The sequence below is a fragment of the Neophocaena asiaeorientalis genome, unplaced genomic scaffold, assembly GCF_003031525.2.
Source record: "Neophocaena asiaeorientalis asiaeorientalis breed wild unplaced genomic scaffold, Neophocaena_asiaeorientalis_V1.1 scaffold505, whole genome shotgun sequence".
Taxonomy (NCBI): Eukaryota; Metazoa; Chordata; class Mammalia; order Artiodactyla; family Phocoenidae; genus Neophocaena; species Neophocaena asiaeorientalis.
The window spans coordinates 2,574,926-2,580,925 of NW_020174704.1; positions in this window are offsets into that span (position 1 = coordinate 2,574,926).

Below are 6,000 nucleotides of genomic sequence, written 5' to 3' on the forward strand. Positions count from 1 at the left end.
CATACAAAGACTGAAATCTAAATTTCAAAAATTGGGAAATTTGATGCTAATTTGTTGTATGGGAGGAAAATATGACAGATACAGTCCTGAATGTTTTATATAATTTGTTTTACTAAAATTCCACAATAAGCCTGTGGGGAAAGCATTATTACACCCATTTCACAAATAATATCATATGGTAAGTGAGAAGGAAAGATGGAATTTGAACCCCAGGCTGTTGACTCAAGAATTTATACCCTTTCCAACCACTATTCTCCCTGTAATTACATAAACGAATTTGCTTTCAGATTTCCTTCATATTTTGACCACCTATTCTAAGAGACTGAACTCCTTTCCTTTATTTGAATTTGACTTGTCAAATCAGTCAGCTAACTTCAGGTACTCGGTGGATGCTATCATAGGCTAATTGAGGATCAGACTCCATTGGTAAACATATCACCTGATCATCTCCACTATCACCATAACGAGAATGACCACTCTTTGAGCACCTACTGTGTGATAACATTTTATCATGAAATTAGCATACACTGTTTTATTTAATCCTCAAAGTAATCCCCAAATCAGGAATTGTAAACCACAGATTACTACTTGTATCAGTCAGGGTTCTCCAGAAAAACAGAGCCAATAGGATAAAGAGAGAGAGAGAGAAAGGGAGAAAGAGAGAGATTAAATGGAATTAGCTCACGGCAATGTGGGAGTTAGCAAATCCATAGGGCAAACAGGCAGGCTAGAAACTGATGTGTGATTTTTATATAACAGTCCTGAGGCAGAATTCCTGCTACAGGAAATCTCAGTTTTTTACACTTAAGGCCTTCAACTAGTTGGATGAGGCCCAGGCCCACCACCCACATTATCAAGGGTAATTTCCTTTACTTAAAATCAACTGATTTACAGAAAAAAAAAGTCATATAAATTTGTTTAAAATTAAACTCAGACTTAAACAATAAATAAATAAATAATCAACTGATTGTAGAGGTTAATCACATGTACAAAGTGTTCTCAGAACAACATCTAGACTAATGGTTGGCCAAACACCTGGATACCATAGCCTAACCAAGCTGACACATATAATTAACCATCACACTACCCTTTCTATGATAATGCCCCACTTTTCTTAATAACATGCTATAAGTGAGGCCACACTCACCCATTTAATTCTCATGTAGGCCAATTAGCTTTAGCATCCTACCACCTTTACCCTACCTAAATTACCATCCCTCAAATTCTGTCTCACATCTAAATGTCACCTCTGAAATCTGTTTCTATCAATCACCGCCTGCTTTTGGTCACACGATTAACTGATTGCTCTAGCACTAGCAAGTTAAAAATAGGCAAAGGTTCATAGCTTTAATTAGTGTACCAAAACCAACTCCCTAAACCAAGTCTAGATCTCCTGTAAGCCAGATAATCCAAGCAAGCCAAAATCTATTACTTCTACAGGGTTTCCTGAAAGCCATTTGATGTTTCAACAGCAAAACATCATTTGCCCTCAGCAAAATCTTTCATCTACAGTGTTCTGTTCAATCAGCAAAATGTAAGAGGCATCATTATTTCTCAGGAAACAGAAATCAGTAGGTTAAGTGACTTGCCTAAGTTCAAAGTGCTAGTGTGTGAGATATGGGAGATCTAGAACCCTAATCCATTTACTCAGCATATATCACTTGAACGCCTATTATATTTCAGGCTCTGGGATCCAGCAACAGATAAAACATACAGCCCACCTGACCTCACAGAGTTTAAATTCTAGAAAGTATAGTTAGCAAACAAATAAATAGATAATATTGGGGTGTCAGATAATAATAAGTGTTTATGAAGAAAAATAAAGCAGGTAGCAATTAGGATATATGATTTGGGGGTGAGAATTGCAATACAAAATAAGGCAGTCAGGAAGACCTCACTGAGAAGGTGGCATTTGATCAGAGCCCAAAAGACATGAGTGGGCAAGCTCAGTGGAAATATCGAGAAAGAGGGTGCCTGTCATACAGAGGAAAGGTCCTGGCATAGAAGGTGCCTAGTGTGTTTGAGAACCACAGTGGAAGCATTACAGAATGGTGCCAATTTAATTTATGCTAATCTGTCATTACCATCTTTAGATGTCTTTGCCATAGAATTCTGTTTGGCATAGCTACGTGGAAAGTCAAATATGCTTTACAAAATGAAAGTTATGAAATCTACAATTATTATTTTATCTATTATATTTATACTTACTTGTCATGATATGAATTTATCCTTCACTCATTAATGGTACTATAAATTAACTGAAGTGACTGGCAACTAAGTACACGAAGCATTAATTTGGCTTCTTAGCAAAGGGAAAGAGTGATTGTGGTCTCTCTAAATTCCTCTCCTTTTAGGGACTAATTTAGGCTTGTAGTACTTTGTTTAAGATGTATTAAGACTTTCAGAAAATCATTGTTTAAAAACCCCTTAGGAGAAATTACTTTTTATAATGCAAAACAAAATTGAAGAAAAATTTGCATATTAAAATTACAGTATCTGACTATATCTACATTACTAGGGTTTCTTGTTTTGTAGATAGGTTTTCAAGACACATTAATCAACATTAACTGTGTCTATGAAAGAAGGTCATTTATATCATCTTATGAGTCTAACATGATGATCACTTTTCTAAAATCTATCCATTTAATGGTATTTGAGCAATTTTAAAATGGTGATAGTAGAGAGTCCAGTCTAATTGCCGAGAGTCAAGTTGAGTGTAGGTAATATGTTTTACCAACAAAATCTGCGGTTATTACTTAGTTACTTAGTGCTGAATTTACCTGGTAACATACCAGTTACCAGGTAAATTCAGCACCTATAGTATCATGCTTACTGCTATCTAAGTCATATAAATATAGCAAACGAATGTTCAGGTCTACAGCGGTTTGCAGCACATTTCTCATACATTTCATTTTGCTAATATTTCCTTTAAATCACTTCCAAGAAAATGAGTAAGGTGTCTATTCTCTATTTCTTCCTTTTCAGTTAAGCCAAATGTGCAAACACCACATATGGAAGAACAGGAATTCCAGTGACAAAAAGGAAACCAACTCCATAAACAGAAGTATTCAAACAGAAACTTCTTAAACTGGGATTTTATTTTTTTTTAATCTAAATTTTGTTAAAGTACCCCTTAAGGTTATTCACATATTTTCCAATAAAAACTACGACAGAGCTGCTGCAAGCGCAATAACAATAAATAGCAGAAAGAAACTTCTAAGAATCCTATTGGGCCTGCAGCCTCCTGCCAGAGTCCCACACAATAGCAGATACTTAGGCTGAGAATGGCTCCACTGGAGCAACACTAATACATTTGACACAGCTTCCACCCCGTCATTATGCAGAGGAGCCTGTGCTTATCCCTTTGTAAAGTGGAGACTCTTTTAACCAGGAATCCCAGAATGAAACAGAACCATTTTCCTCACGGCAAAACAAATCCTTCTCCAGTGAATTTTGTTATTGTTTATTGTTACACTGTTCTATCAGAACTAAACTGTATGAAAGCTTCAATTAGTTCTTGATGAATGATCCCATAAAAGCATGTAGCTTCATTTCCCCTGCCACCAGATATATCACTGAGTGTTATTAAATGAAATATAATTGGGATAAGATTCAGGAAACTTAGAGAAGCTGTAGTGCTCTCAGTTCAGCCTAAAATGGTTCGTCATCAGTGTAGCTGAATTACACTCGACTCACTGTACATATAAATTCCCATCGCTTGATCCTGGGGAGAATGCAGAGTCACTTCTCTGCCTCCTTTTTATGTGACCATGTTGCAGCCAACGAAATGTAGAATTGGGGTATGAGACTTCTGAGAAATCTCATTAAAGGGAGCCAACTCAGCTGGGGGCAGACTTTATAAAAAATCTTTCTACCTTTCTTCCCTCTTCTGGCCTTTAATGCAGAAGTGAAAACTGGAGCTTCAGCAACTATATTGGATCAGGATGTGACCTTAAGATGAAAATCATGTAGGAGAATATTAGTACAGGAAAATAGAAGCCTGCATGCCTGAAGACATTCTGGAGCTACCATCTAAGCCTTGAACTGCTATCCTAGGTCTTAATTAATGTATGATACACTACTCTTTTGACTGAAACCCTATTATAGGCAACAGAACTTAACTGTAACTGAGAGAGCTGTGGATACTTAACATATTTTTTGTTTTGTTTTGTTTTGTGGTACGCGGGCCTCTCACTGTTGCGGCCTCTCCCGTTGCGGAGCACAAGCTCCAGACGCGCAGGCTCAGTGGCCATGGCTCACGGGCCCAGCCGCTCCGCAGCATGTGGGATCTTCCCGGACCGGGGCACAAACCCGTGTCCCCTGCATCGGCAGGCAGACTCTCAACCACTGCGCCACCAGGGAAGCCCTGTACTTAACATATTTTTAAATAACTAAACAACACCACTACCTGTTGGTCACTCTGTGAGGCATTTTAATGCATTGTGACATTTCATCTTTAAAACAAACCTATAAATTAGGTACTGATGTTATCTCCATTTTACAGATAAGAAAACTAAATCACAAAGCCATCCAGCACATAGCCTAGTTGGTGGTGAGGGGTTAAGGGAGAGGAGAGGGACAAACGTACTTACATCCTGTGTTAGAGACTGTTCTACATGCTTGAGAAAAAGAAATGAACAAAACAGGGATTCCCGTCCTCATGGATCAAATATTCTAAGACAGTCTTAAGAGTTCTTAACTGTAATCTTGAACAGAGGTTTACAAAGTATGGTCGGCAAACCCCTTGAGAATCCAAGATCTAGTGGATATACAAGATCAAAACAGTTGTCATAATACTACTAAGACTTTACCTGATTTTTTACTGTGTTCACAATTACACTCATGGTACAAAAGCAATGGTGGGTAAAACCGCTGGCAGTTTGCACAAACCACTAGTAGTCATAGTATTTCTCACCACCACAGATCCACAGTTAATAACTAAATTAATTAAATAATTTCCCTTAAGAATGTCCTCGGTGAAACAGTAAAAATGTGTAATTTCACTAAATCTTGAAACGAGTACCCATCGTTTTAATATTCCATGTGATGAAATGGGAAGCATACAAAATACACTTCTGTATACTGAAGTATGATGGTGATCTGGAGGAAAAGCACTTGTGCAATTGAATCACAAGCTGAACCAGCCAGTCTTTCATGAAATATCATTTTACTTGAAAGAATTAATAACAAACTATGGTTATTCAGACATGAATATTTGGCAGGTATTTTTTCAAAAATGATTGAAGTAAATCTGTCAGAAGAAACCAGCAGAATTTGCTGCCAGTGATAAAATTTGAGCCTCACAAAACTTAAGATTTTTCTGAGGAAAATGGTGGTGATATTGACCAATATGATGTTTTGATATTTGGAAGATATGCATAATTCCATGAACCAATATTTTCTGAATAACCAATGTATGTGTTACATACATGCATGGGTAAAATTATGCAACGGTAAAAGACCTACTCAGAGTGCATAATAAACTAGTGGATTTTAATGTAACAAAGTATCAAAAGTATATTGATATGATTTCAGACTTCACACACTAATCTTCAAAAGAACCACTTGCTGAGTTTTGGTGTAGTATCAAAGAATACACACAATTTTATGACAACTAGATATGTGCATAAGGCCATATTTTCTTCATGTACTTCAATCATAAGAATGAATTGCAGCAGATGAAGATACAGATATAAGAACTGACTACTGTCTATTAACTTAGACATTAAAGAGATTTGCAAACGTATAAAATAATGTCATTCTTCTCCCTCAGTTCTTTTTGTTTGGGAGTTATTTTTTCATAAAAATGTTGTTTATGTTAGCATGTAATGGGTTTAGTATTGTTATTTTAAATGAATTGTTTTAAAATATTTAAAGTTTTTTCCTTGTTTTAATTTTTAATAGTAAATAGAGACAGATATAACCCAAGGTCTTATTTTAATGGTGAGAAATTTAATTTGAAACAGAAAACCGGGATTATTCAGACAGTTTATTTTATTT